Raw genomic sequence first — 15,061 nt, forward strand, 5'->3', positions numbered from 1 at the left:
ATGGTGGAGGCAGTGCAGACATAGGAGAAGGCTATTGGGAGGAGGGTGCCAAGCCCATGTAGCAGACTGGAGCAAAACAGGACCATGAGGTTGGTGGAGACATCAGAGCAGGACAGGGGGGAGAGCAGGCACCTCACAGCTGTAGTGGCAGATGGCATGGTTCTCACAGAAGTCCAAGTTGGCAGCTAGGAGGATGTTGATAAGAGTGTTCAAAAAACCCAAGGCTCATGAGCCCCACGCAAGCTGCACACACAGCTGTTTCCTCATCACCTGGCCGTAGAGCAGAGGGTGGCAGATGGCGGCACAGCGGTCGCAGGCCATCACTGAGAGCAGGCAGGCTTCAGTCCCTGTGGTGATAAACGCAAAGAAGCCTTGAGCCGGGCAGCCCCTTACTGAGATGGTTTTTACCTCAGACAGGAGATTCTCCATCTTGGGCACGATGACTGAACATAAAAAAAGATCCAGGAAGGAGAGGTGTCTCAGGAAGAAGCACATGGGTGTGTGGAAGCGGGAATCAGCCCTAATGACCAGCAGCAGCGTCAGGTTCCCCGTCATCATCAGGAGGTATAGCTGCAGGAAGAGCCCAAAGAGCACAGCCAGGAAGGGGGATCAGAAGAAGCCCGAGGAGGAGGAATTCAGTGGTGGTGCTGTGTGTCCCCAAGGCCATTTATAAAGGCTGTATCCTAAAGATTATGTGAAAAGTCATGGCAGTGAAGTTGCTTCCATTAGCCAGTGAGTTTGCACTTTGCATCGATTCTCTTTTATTATCACAGCTAATCAGCAAATGAAATTATAACTTCTACACTAGACCATCTTTTATCTCAGCCACTTTAAATATAACAGGAACAAGGCACGGTCTCTCATTTTAAAGGATTCGATTCAGTGAATAAAAGACAGGCAATTAGAAATTGTTGTCACAAATGCAATGGAAGTTCTATGGAAGAGTCAGTAATGAGTAAATATTGAGGTGCTTGATCAAAGATTTTAAGTGTAAGCTTTGTCCAGAGAGACCTGTAGATTGAGGGAACAGGCACTCAAAGGTAAAGAATTAGGAAATGGGATAGTTCTTTATAGTTAACCCTAGAGTGTGAATAAGCCATATAGTGTAGTCACTCAGTTCAAATGCTAGCTCCAACTCTCGTTAGCTATAAGATTTTGTACAAGTGACTTAACTATTCTGTATCTGACTTTTCCTGTCTGTAAAATGAGGTGATAATAGCACCAACCTCATAAGGTTTTTGCAAGGATAAAATGTAATATGTAGAAATTATTTAGAAAAATAACTACACAAAAAGCTAATAGATTATTATTATTATTTTCACCACCATTATTACTTTAGGTTACAATTGCAAGCAGGAGTCAGATAGTATATCAACTTTCTTGCAGGGGAATGCACTGTCAGAAATTAAAGTGTTTGCTGTGACAGTTACAGCAATTGCTGCTTCCTGAAGGAGGCATAAGAAGATCATGTAGAGATCACCAAGGTAGCTGATGATTGGCATTTAGAAATCGCGTTGGAGTGGTTCCATCCCCAAGTTACAGCCTTTCACAATCACAAGGGGAGAGGAGTGCATGTGACTGATTTCCAAAGGAAGAGCAGCAAAGGAGGCAGGAAGTATGAGGGGCTGTGGGTGTACCTTTGGCCCTTTCCCTCACACTATTTTCTGGGATGGATGCATATCTGAGTTGGGCAGAGAACTCCAGACAAGGAAGCAAGCAGAAAATGTGAACAAGAATCATGCTGGTGCTCAGACGAGCAACCAGGGTGGAAGCCCCTCTCCAGAGCAACATGCTCTGGACAACTGCCTCAGACAGGCTAGAACAAGGTGAGTGAAAGAGAAGACCAGGGATTCAGCCTCGCAGTCCTGTGACACCTTATGCCCTGCCTTTAGTTGATATCGTCAGTTGCTGCTGACCCTTGCTCCAAAGGAAGTAATCTCACCTTTCTCCCCCAGTCTAGAAAGCTGCTTAGAACACTCAGTGCACTTGTGAATCTCTCTGATCTTGATCCCTAAATGTTTTCTCAGGGTCCAAGTCCCAAGTTCCTTCCTAGTGCCCAGATTATGTTCTGTCCTTGGTTTCTAGTATTTTCTAAGACTCAATATATAGTTTATAACAGTTGAATAATCTTACCTATAGATTTCAATCTGTCCTGACAGCCTAACACCTGTTCTTTGATAACTTTCAGAATTCGTGGTGCCCAGCTTGATTCTTGGTTTCAGCTAATCCTGAGTTGCTTGGTACATGATAGTGCAACATCCAGCTCAGATTTCATTACCCAGCAAGGGTGACTCATGAGCCCTTCTTTATCTACATCCAGTTCTTCATCCATGACCCAAGCTTCAAAGCCTTTCCCACAACCCGAATCCTGATCACCTGCAGATTCTGACCAACAGGGGCATTCTGATGCCCAGGGAACCCCAGACGTGTGATTTAAGTCCAGTTTATAAGAGGGTGAATGAACTGAAACATAGTTAAGTTCATAAAATCCTATTGATAACTAAATGTATTGCTGGATTCTGCAGTAACTATTTGAAATAGCCACAGGAAAGTTCCTTCTTTCAAATGATCTCAAGTGTCTTCATCCAAGCATATCATCATTTTGATTTCCACATGATTCTTTATAACATGACTCAGCCACTCAAAGGATTATATGGTCTAACTAATCCTAAAAACAGCTGTGTTTAGACAGCCTGAGCATTAACTCCCTGGTTTAGAAGTTCAGGGGAATGACAATTCTGCTATTCCCAGTAGTCACACTTTGAAATTAGTCTTGTACTAAACAACTCTTGCAACTGCACTCAAGAAAGTTACTAAGTTTAAATTTGTGGAGCTAGCTTGGATGTGGCCTTTAGAACTACTGGGTTAACACAATGGCAAGAAGCGTTATGTGTGAAACTTTGTTATTCTAGAGAGAGTTGACTGGAGACAATGTGGGTCCAAGAGTATTAAGATGGTCTCCATGAAGCAATGGAAATATACTTGGAAGTGAGTTGCTGACTCACTTTATTTACAAAATAAGGTAAAAGAAAAAAAAGTAATGAACTTAATCTTTTTTCTAAATAATTTGACTCCCTTTGTATCTGTGTAGATTCATTCTACATAATGGCTCTGTTGACATTTGAGTCCTTACTCATTGAGATGTCACTTGGGAAATCATTTGCTTAAGTTATCATGGTCTTGATATAAAACAAATTTCCATTTATTTATTAAAATTAGCCTTAAGAACGGAGCCAAGATGGCGGCGTGAGTAGAGTAGCAGAAATCTCCTCCCAGAACCACATATACTTTTGAAAATACAACAAACACAACTCTTCCTAAAAGAGAGACCAGAAAACACAGGACAACAGCCAGACTACATCTACACATGCGAGAACTCAGTGCCTCACGAAGTGGGTAAGATACAAGCCCTGGCCTGGCAGGACCCGAGCGCTCCTCACCCCACCTCCCTGGCGGGAGGAGAGGAGTCAGAGCGGGGAGGGAGAGGGAGCCCAGGACTGATAAACACCCAGCCCTAGCATTCCACACCAGAGCACAGACACAGTGCATGCGTGGGGTGCTGACAACCAGGGAAACAGGACAGTAAGACCTGTGAGCTGGTCCCCGTGGCCGGCACCCTGGGGACAAAGAAAAGCGAGTGCCTTTTGGAAGTCTTAAAAGGACAAGGACCCCACTGCTGGGCGGAAGTGCCCCAGGACACCTAGCCCAGCAGCAGGGAATCAGGGGATCTCCAAGCACCCTAACCCCCTGGATAACAGGGCAGCTCAGAGGCCCCTCACAGAGATAAACAGCCTCCTGGCCGTTTCCCCTCCAATGTAGCTCCTCCATATCGAGCAGCAGCTCGAGGCAGGCCACACCCACAGCAACAGCAGAGACAAACTCCATAGCGGCCAGGCAAGAATCAGAAACCCTGTCTGCATGCAGCTGCCCAGCACAAGCCACTAGAGGTCACTGTTCTCCCATGAGAGGAAGGCACAAACCAACAAGAAGGACAAGAAGAGACGTTCTCCCAGCCGTCACTCCTGTCAGCTCTGCAAACTATCTCTATCCCCATGAAAAGGCAAAATCTGAGGCAGACAAAGATCACAGAGTCAACACCTGAGAAGGAGACAGACCTAACCAGTCTTCCTGAAAAATAATTCAAAATAAAAATCATAAACATGCTGACGGAGATGCAGAGAAATATACAAGAGCTAAGGGATGAAGTCTGGAGGGAGATTACAGACATCCGGACGAATATTACTGAAGTGAAACAATCTTTGGAAGCACTTACAAGCAGAATGGATAAGATGCAAGAGGCCATCAATGGAATAGAAACCAGAGAAGAGGAACGCATAGAAGCTGACACAGAGAGAGGTAAAAGGATCTCCAGGAATGAAACAATATTAAGAGAACTGTGTGACCAATGCAAAAGGAACAATATCCGCATTATAAGGGTACCAGAAGAAGAGAAAAAGGAATAGAAAGAGTATTTGAAGAAATAATTGCTGGAAAGTTCCCCAAACTGGGGTAGGAAATAATTGATCAGACCATGGAAGTGTACAGAACTCCCAACAGAAAGGATCCATGGAGGACAACACCAAGACACATAATAATAATAATTAAAATGGCAAAGAAAAAGCTCAAGGACAGAGTTTTAAAGGCAGCTAGAGAGAAGAAAAAGGTCACCTATGAAGGAAAACCCATCAGGCTATCATCAGACTTCTCAACAGAAACCTTACAGGCCAGAAGAGAATGGCATGATATATTTAATTCAATGAAACAGAAGGGCCTTGAACCAAGGATACTGTATCCAGCACGATTATCATTTAAATATGAAGGAGGGATTAAACAATTCCCAGACAAACAAAAGTTGAGGGAATTTGCCTCCCAAAAACCACCTCCACAGGGTATTTTAGAGGGAGTATTCTAGACAGGAGCACTCCTAAGACTAAACAGATGTCACCAGAGAAAATAAAATCATAACAAAGAAAGCAGAAAAAACAAATACTAACTAAAGGCAAAAAATAAAATCAACTACCCACAAAAAGCAGTTAAAGGAAACACAAAAGAGCACAAAATAAAACAACCAACATATAAAGAATGGAGGAGGAGGAATAAGAAGGGAGAAAAGAAAAGAATCTCCAGACAGTGTATATAATGGCTCAATAAGCAAGCTAAGTTAGGCAGTAAGATACTAAAGAACCTAACACTGAACCTTTGGTAATCACGAATCTAAAGCCTGCAATGGCAATAGTATATATCTTTCAAAAGTCACCCTAAATGTAAATAGACTGAATGCACCAATCAAAAGACGCAGAGGAATAGATTGGATAAAAAGCAAGACCCATCTATATGCTGCTTACAAGAAAATCACCTCAAACCCAAAGACATGCACAGACTAAAAGTCAAGGGATGGAAAAACATATTTCATGCAAACAACAGAGAGAAGAAAGCAGGGTTCGCAGTACAAGTATCAGACAAAATAGACTTCAAAACAAAGAAAGTAACAAGAGATAAAGAAAGACATTACATAATGATAAAGGGCTCAGTCCAACAAGAGGATATAACCATTCTAAATATATATGCACCCAACACAGGAGCAACAGCACATGTGAAACAAATACTAACAGAACTAAAGGAGGAAATAGAACGCAATGCATTCATTTTAGGAGACTTCAACATGCCACTCACTCCAAAGGACAGATCCACTGTACAGAAAATAACTAAGGACACAGAGGCACTGAATAACACACTAGAACAGATGGACCTAATAGACATCTATGGAACTCTACTTCCAGAAGCAACAGGATACACATTCTTCTCAAGTGCACATGGAACATTCTCCAGAATAGACCACATACTAGGTCACAAAAAGAGCCTCAGTAAATTCCAAAAGATTGAAATTCTACCAAGCAACTGTTCAGACCACAAAGGTGTAAAACTAGAAATAAATTGTACAAAGAAAATGAAAAGGCTCACAATCACATGGAGGCTTAACTACATGCTCCTAAATAATCAATAGATCAATGAACAAATTAAAATAGAGATGAAGAAATATATGGAAACAAATGACAACAACAACACAAAGCCCCAACTTCTGTGGGATGCAGTGAAAGCAGTCTTAAGAGGAAAATATATAGCAATCCAGGCACACTTAAAGAAGGAAGAACAATCCCAAATCAATAGTCTAACATCACAATTATCAAAACTGGATAAAGGAAGGACATAATAAAGATCAGAGAAGAAATAAAATTGAGAAGAATAAAACAATAGAAAAAATCAATGAAACCAAGAGTAGGTTCTTTGAGAAAATAAACAAAATAGATAAGCATCTAGCCAAACTTATTACGAGAAAAAGAGAATCAACACACATCAACAGAATCAGAAACGAGAATGGAAAAATCATGACAGACTCCACAGAAATACACAGAATTATTAAAGACTACTATGAAAACGTATATGCTAAGAGGCTGGAAAACCTAGAAGAAATGGACAACTTCCTAGAAAAATACAACCTTCCAAGACTGAAAAAGGAAGAAACACAATAGTTAAACAAACCAATTACCAGCAAAGAAATTGAAGCGGTAATCAAAAAACTACCCGAGAACAAAACCCCCAAGCCAGAGAAGACAGATTTACCTCGGAATTTTATCAGACATGCAGAGAAGATATAATACCCATTCTCCTTAAAGTTTTCCAAAAAATAAAAGAGGAGAGAATACTCCCAAACTCACTCTATGAAGCCAACATCACTCTAATACCAAAAGCAGGCAAAAACCCCACGAAAAAAGAAAATTACAGCCCAATATCCCTGATGAATGTAGATGCAAAAATACTCAACAAAATATTAGCAAACCGAATTCAAAAATATATCAAAAGGACCATACACCATAACCACGTGGGCCAAAAACCACATGATCATCTCCATAGATGCTGAAAAAGCATTTGACAAAATTCAACATTCATTCATGACAAAAACTCTCCTGGTGACCAGCGGGCCAGAAAAGCAGCACCAAGCCAGAGCTCATAGGATGAGCGTCCTGAGGCTTCTTGGGGAATAGTTTGCAGCGCTATCTTGGGACCTAGCAAGAGAAATCAATCATCTGAAGTCCTGTAATTTAGTTATCAAACTATTGGTCCTCATGAACACAGACACCTCTCAGCCTCAGGTTCAAGATCAGAACAACAGCAAGTCTTCTGAGCCACAAAATGTCAGAGCTTGGTAATGTCCAGATTCTCTGGTTTCCCTCTCTCTCTTCCTTCCCTCTCCTCATATGATCTCTTTCTGGATCTCTGAGACCACCTGGGTCTTTCCGTAGACATTCCAGGCACTGGAGACTGTTCCCCAATTTGGGGCAGACTTCCACACACTCCATGCAGTGGGTCTGTGTGCTCACCTCTCTAAGCAGCTACATGGGAAATCCTGTCTGGCCTCAGTGACTGCAGTGGGCATGGAGGTTTCATGCATTGTGGGTTGAAACTCGGCATTAGTCCTAGGAATACAATGAAAGCAGGGTAACATCAGCTAGGCTGACAGGGGAGGGATGGTGAAAGGACATGAGGATAGATGGTTATTTGCTCCTGTTTACGGTCCATTCACATGTATATAGAAAGTTCCCTTCTCTGCTATCACCAACTTTCTCCTTTAAAACTGACCAAACTGATGTAGGTGTGGTAGCACACAGGAGACAGGCAGAAGCCAACAAAAATTTAAGAAAAAAATTTAATGTAGTGCTGTTATTATTACATATTTGTCTACTTCCATCCCTTCGTCTAGTTCTGGAGCCTCCCCGACACTCAGGGGTTAATCCTGCCTCTGACCACCCACTTATCCCCTCCTGGGTCATGCAGCGCCTTCTACCATGATCAGTAAATAGAAGAAACCCCAGATCTCTCTGGTTCCCTCTCATTATCCCATGAGTCCAAGTGTGATGGGAACTTGTGAAATCAACTAACAGTTTTACTTGAAATAGATTGGAGCCCAGCAAAGTGATAGGAATCTCTTGCTCTTGGTCTCACTCTCAAGGCATATTTCCCACTACCCATCCACTTAGAAAGGGTGTGGTCAGCACATGTCAAACCCGGAGCTCAAATTCATCTCCAGCACTTCGAGCCTTTGTGACCTTGGGCAAGTTGCCTAACTTCCTTTCCTCAGTTCCTCACCTGTTTTTTACAAAGGAAAAGGATAAAGGAAGACAATGACTTCCATCAGGTAAGACTTACTTGAGAAATAAGTAGGTTAATACATGTAAGGTGCTTGCAGGGTGTCCAGCATTATCTTCACATCATCAGCACCATCATAACCATTACCCATTAGATACAGAGCTGTTAAAACTGAGCTGAGCTTGAAGTGCTAACCCATATTTAAATGTATACTCATTCTAGTGGAGAAAATAGTAGGACAAATGACTTGCAAAATAACCCCCGAAATTCAACATCCTGCTGATCTGTAGAGTGTTTTAGGACAGATGTGTTCTCATACTTTAACTTATGCAGATTTGTAAACCCAGCTTTCCATCAGGAGCGGCACTCTAACTTCTATGTTGCTCTCACTTTCCTCTTTGTAAAGATGAAGTACATCCCTTCTGCCTCTTTGGATCTGGGCTCAGTCACCCAACCTACAGTAGGAATTGAAAACACTGTGATCTCTCTCTGCAGGGGTAAGTGAGCACCAGGGGCTGAAGGAGTTAAATGTGGATGAATTAAAACAACTATCTGCTAATTCACACAGAAAACTCCAAACACAGAAATGTTCATATTCTTATGTAAGTGGCCTCAGTTTCATTTATGCTTCATTTTTTTTTCTAGTATAAGTACCAGAGAAGATGTTTTCTTCCAACAGGATTTGACAAATAAGGATATGAAGGGCTCCTTATTTCTTATTTTGTCCAACAAGCTGTTCCACTCATGGTGAACTTGAGTTGGTTTGAACCATATATGCTGCATTATTAGCCTTGTAAGAAGACTTGCAATGTAAATGAAATCTAAGAAGTTCCCACAGTCTAGGAAACTGATGAATATACAGTATTCACACAGGATAAATGACCAGAGAGAACATGGACTTGGAAGGTGGCTGCTCTATGGGATTTAACTTGTTGTGAGTGTGTCAGGCAAAACCAAGGTCACACTCTGTGGAATCAGGGCAATGCCTGAGAATACAGGGCAGACTAGAGCCATAAAGCGACCGGTCAGAAGACTGTGTGATGCTGCCAATCCAGATAATAGTTTTCCTGAATAGGCAGAGCCTACGTGTATAGACACATACCAGGCATGAAACTGGGCACTGGAAAGGCTGAGAGAATAAATCCCTGAATGCAGGGCAAGAGGGGCAAAAAATCTGAGGGAAAAAAAGATTTCTCATATAACAGTTGAACAGAGGAACAGAGAGGTTGTGTCCTCTCAATACCTAGCATAATCTGGCATATACAGGCAGTTATGTGACAATTTGGCATCTGAAAAAATGGGTTTAAGGAGAAATCATAGAAGATAGTTCCGTAGAAATAGAAAGAAGGATTGTGAAATTGAATCTTTGAATTACAAAGGAATGGATGACTAGGCAATAGACAAGGATAACTGGAGGATGGATGGATGGGTGGATGGGTGGGTGGGTGGGAGGTTATAGGTTGAATGTCATGGTTTTCTAGTATTGTTGTTGTAAATATATGTGACAGAAAACTTACCATTTTAACCATTTTTAAGTGTCATGGGTTAATGGTTTTTCTAGCATGGTCAAAATTTGGGGGTGGAGTACCTCCTCAGATGCATGGGTCAGGTAGACACACACACACACACACACACACACACCTCTTTTCCCCTTTTCCCGTGCACTTCACCTTAGTCCTAAATATTTATCAAGCTTTATGGGCTTGAGCTCTTCTCCAAAAAACATTAACTACACAGTCTGTACAATGCACACCACTATTTTCTTTCTTCAATGAGCAAGATGAATAAACACTCATGTGCATTTCCCGTCACTGTGCCAGATGTTCTGTGTACAAAATATTAAATGGCATGGCCACTGTTCTGAAGACATTCTGATGTCATTGGAGGGGAAAAGAAAGAAATACATGAGACATATTTTACCACTAACTACCAGATCAAGAGAGTGATTCATGAGATAACATTTAGGGAAGAGTTACTTAATGTGAGCTGATGAATTGTATCATACAGCAGGGAGACATTATGTCATACTTAGGAAGGAAATCCTAAAAAATCTTCAGAAGGAAGGGATAGGACAGAAAACTTGCCTTTTCAAAATAGAGATCAGAGTTGTACTCATGCTGATGATTTTGGGGAAAATATCCAAACACATTCCTCATTTTAAAAATCTGGACATAATAATTTGCCCAGTTTTTTCTAACAATTAAAAACCAAAGCCTAGAATTCATCAGCTTCTCACAAAACAATATTTGGCCTATTATATATTATGGTAAGTTTGGAGAAGGAAATTACCAAGGAATATCTAAAAGAGAGTTTAAGATGACAGTTAAAATTGGAATGGGATTTGGGTTGAAAAGCAGAGCATCCAGAGATGTTTGATCAAAGGCCTGAAGAAAGTATGTCCATGGGGTGCTCAGAGGTAAGTACACTAGTCTGCCCGAAGCAGTGAGTCTTTTTAAAAATGTGCATAACCTTAAAGATCCATAAATGCCCCATGATTGAGGATATTCATTGCTAAGCCTTCATTGAAAGATGGTGCTTGGCAGAAAGACCTCTTGCCTTGGGCCCCTACATAATGAACTCAAATACTGACTTTTCAAACTGGCAATTCAGACAAGTTACATCACATCTCATACTCAATTTTCTCTTCTGTAAAATCTATTCAGCAAGTTCCTCTCTCATTTCTTCTACCACCTCGTCACATGCAGAGACAAAGAAATAAACACATACAGACACACTCACGTACTGGTTCTTGAACACATGCTCGTGTCTACACCTTTTAATCTTGTCCCAAAGATAAAATAGACACTGTATGCGAAATTACCATGTGAAAAAGCTAAACAAAGGCAAGTGTAATACCACTAATCAGTTATATGCACCTTGGGTGGATCTTGAATAGGGGTAAAATTCTGAAGGATGCAGAAAAGAAGACAAATTTGGAACATTCAGTCTACGCAGTTCAGCACAATATACAATGTATACAGAAAATAGTTGAGCACAGTTTCAGCTAAGAGGAGACTAAATTAGATCATCGTCCAATTTGGAAATATATGTTAATTTTTCCAGAAATCTCAGAAATAGAATATCCACCGAAGAGTTATCACACTGATGTTGACCCAAGGTTAAGGGTTGAAGTAGATCATTACCACAGGAAGAAAGGATTCTGAAGAATGAGTGAAGGCACATATGAAGGCTAAATTAGTTGGGATCCTGCATTCTGGTGATTGAGTTGGTCCATAGAGTTTTCATTTTTGTTGTTGTTTTTAATAAGTGTTTTACGGAAGCAAAATTTACATAAGGCAAAAGTATTTTTAACTGGATAGCTTTTATTACTAATGTTGTTCAATAACCATTTCTGTCAGTTTCAAAACATTACCATCACTTCAAAGTAACACCTAAGACCACTTAGCATTTTCACTCCCTACTACCCCTGACCCTGGCAGCCACCAATTTCTGTTTGTCTCTATGGATTTTATCTGTATTATCTATTCTGGATTCTTCAAAAAAGTGGAATCATACAATACGTGACTTCCCTGTCTGTCTTCTTTCACTTAGCCTAATGTTTTGGAGTTTCATCCTCATTGAAGCATATATCAATACTTCATTCCCTTTTATGACTGAATAATATTCCACTATGTGTAATACAATTTGTTAATCCATTTATCTGTTGATGGAGATTTGGGCTGTTTCCACCTTAAGGTTGTTTTGAATAATACTGCTATGAGCATGGGTGTATATATACTTGTTGGAGTACCTGTTTTCAATACTTTCGTTATATACCCAGGAGTGGACTGCAGGGCTATGGTAATTCTGTTTAGCTTTTTGAAGATCACCAAACTGTACTCAACAATGGCTGTATCATTTTGCATTTCTAACAGCAATGTACAAGGATTCCAATTTCTCCACATTCAAGTCAAACCTTGTTACTTATTGGGTTTCAGTTAATTACTCTTACAGTCACCTCAGTGGATATAAAGCAGTACCTCATTATGTTTTTTGGTTTACATTTTCAAAGTGACTCTGGATATTGAGTATCTTTTACTGTTCTTTTTGGCAATCTTGTATATCCTCTTTTTAAAAATGTCTGTGACATTTGCCCTTTTCCTAATTGGATACTTTGCATTTTCTTGTTGAACTGTCAAAATTATTTCTGGATAGCAGATGCTTATCAGACATACAATTTGCAAATATTCTGTAGATTGTCTTTTCACTTTGATAGTGTTCTTTGATGCACAAAACTTTTTAACTTTGATGATATCAATGTTATCTACTTTTCTTCTGGCATTCATGTTCATGGTGACATATCAAAGAAACCATTGCCAAATCAAGAATGTGATAAATTATGTTTCTTCTAAGAGTTTTATGGGTTTAGCTTCCATATTTAGGTTGTTGATTTATTTTGAGTTAATTTTCAATATGATATGAGATTGGGGGTCAAATTCAGTCTTTTGCAAGTGGACTTCCACTTATCTCAGCTCCATTTTTTGTAGAGACACTTCTTCCTTTATTGAATGGTCTAAGGACCAGTGATTAGCCATAGTTGCATGGGTTTATTTCTGGACTTTCAGCTTTATTCTTTGGTCTATATGTTTATCCTTATGTCAGTACTGCACTGCTTTCTATTAACATAGCTTTGTAGTAAGTTTTGACATGGGGAAGTGCAAGGCCTCCAACTGAGTTATTCTTCTTCAGGATTGCTTTGGCTATTCATGATCCCTTCTAATGCTATATGAATTTAAGGGTCAGATTTGTCAGTCATGCAAAAAAAAAAACATTGGATATTTGTATATTCATTGGGTAGTATGAGCATCTTATCAATATTGTCTTTCAATCCATGAATATGGAATATCTTTCCATTTATTTAGATCTTTGATTTTTTCAGCAATATTTTATAATTTTTAGAGTTAAAATCTTCCATTTCCTTAAGGTTTTCATAAAGATTTTACTTTACTGGATACTGTTTTTTTTAATTGTGCTCTTGATTTACTTTTCAAATTGTTCATAGATTATTTATGAAAATACAACTGATTCTTGTATTTGCTCTTTACTCTTTGCTGAACTTTGCTGCAATGTTGCTGAAATCTTTTGTTAGCTCTAGCAATTTTGTGTTTGTTCATTGGGATTTTCTACTTATAAAATCATGTCTTTTGTTAATAGAAGTTTCTTTTTCTTTCCAATTTGAATGCCTTTCTATCTTTTTCTTGTCTTATTTATCTAACTAGAACTTACAGTACAATGAGTAGACATCATTGTCTTTTTCCAATTCTTATGGGTTAAGCTTTCACTCTTTCACCATTATGAAGTACTGCCCATTATGAAGACTACTACGCAAACTGCATTTATCTTCTCCTAAATGCTCTTTGTCATGTTGAGCAATTTCCCTTTGTTCATAGTTTTCTAAGTGTTTCATTACATAGAAAAGATCTTTGAATGCTTTGTCTTGACAACTGAGATGATGAGCTATTTTTTTCTTTGTTGTACTTATATTGTGTATTACATTTATTGATTTTCTTAGATTGAATCACACTTCAATTCCTGGATTAAATCCTACTTGTTTATGGAGTAAAAATCTTCCAATATACTGTTGGACTTGGTTTGCCAATATTCTCTTGGAGCTTTTTACATCCATATTCGAAAAGGATATTTGTAATTTTCTTATCTCGTGATGTCTTTAACTCTTTTTATATTAAGTTAATGGTGACATCACTATACATCTCAATAAAGCTGGAGGCAGGATGGTCTTGTCTAGTAAGAACAATGTCTAGGCTACTTTACAGACAGTTTTGTCAACTTACTTTTGTCCTTTGAATGGGCCATACTCTCTTGTTTATATCTCTTGTAATATTTTGTTGAACACCACACATTTAAATATTGTGATGTGGTGACTCTGGATATTAGATTCTCCTCCTTTTCTGTCTTTATATTTGGAAGCTGTAGTCCTCTTATTTAGTTATTTCTGCAAACGATTTTTGCAAAGATTATATATTGTGCTATGCACTTACTGAAGTCTCTTTTCGTTGAGCTTGAATTCAACCAGTGTTTTGCCAGAGATTTCCTTGATTTCCTGAGCTAAAAAATTACAAAATTTTGAAACACCCCTCCAGGTCTTCGCAAACAGGATCTGTGCTGAGGTACTCAACTTAACATTTTCCCAGAGTGTTTGCAATTTTGCCTTCGAGTTCACTTCCTAAATGCACTGAAACTAAAAATCAGCCAGAAGTGAAAATGTAAGATCTTCTTGAGTCTTCTTTGAGCAAGAGAGAAACTGGGCTACTGTGTAGCTTTCTAAATTCCCTAGTACACACAGGCACTGTTGAGCACTCTAATTTCCCAAAGAAACTCTCTCCCTAGTTTTCCCTTCCAGGCTGTAGGTGGTCTATTACATGTTTCAGCCATAATCTTTTGCCCAAGGCAGCTATAGGTTTTTGTTAGCCTTATGATGTTTTCAAACAATGTGTCACATTTGAACCCTGAGTGATTTTCGTGTAATATGAAAATGAAACAAAGTATCTTGCATAAGTCCTTCAGGAGTCCCCAGACAAAATAGAATAGCAAACACAATAATTTGTGAATAAGGTCCGCTCTGCTTCCTCCAGATCTGGGACCAGGGATCTGTACCAGGAACTTGGGCTGTCATCTTTAATATGGCCACAGATACTGGAAGGGGATAGGCAAGGAAAAATAAAAATTACACAAAGCTTCGCTACTGTTTTTAAGTTGTGCTTTTCTTTATTTAGTGTTTACCTGGTTACTATAAACCTTCGACTGTTTCCCTGAAAACCTACAAAGTTGGTGCTTGATTGTCTGATTGTTTTTGATGTTTCTATAAAGGAACAGGAGCTTGGAGCTCCACACTCCATCACTTTGCTGAAGTCATTCTCTGTTCCTCTTTTTTATTTCTATTCTATAGTCTCTGCAA

Source organism: Manis pentadactyla, chromosome 10 (genome assembly GCF_030020395.1).
Source record: "Manis pentadactyla isolate mManPen7 chromosome 10, mManPen7.hap1, whole genome shotgun sequence".
Lineage (NCBI taxonomy): Eukaryota > Metazoa > Chordata > Mammalia > Pholidota > Manidae > Manis > Manis pentadactyla.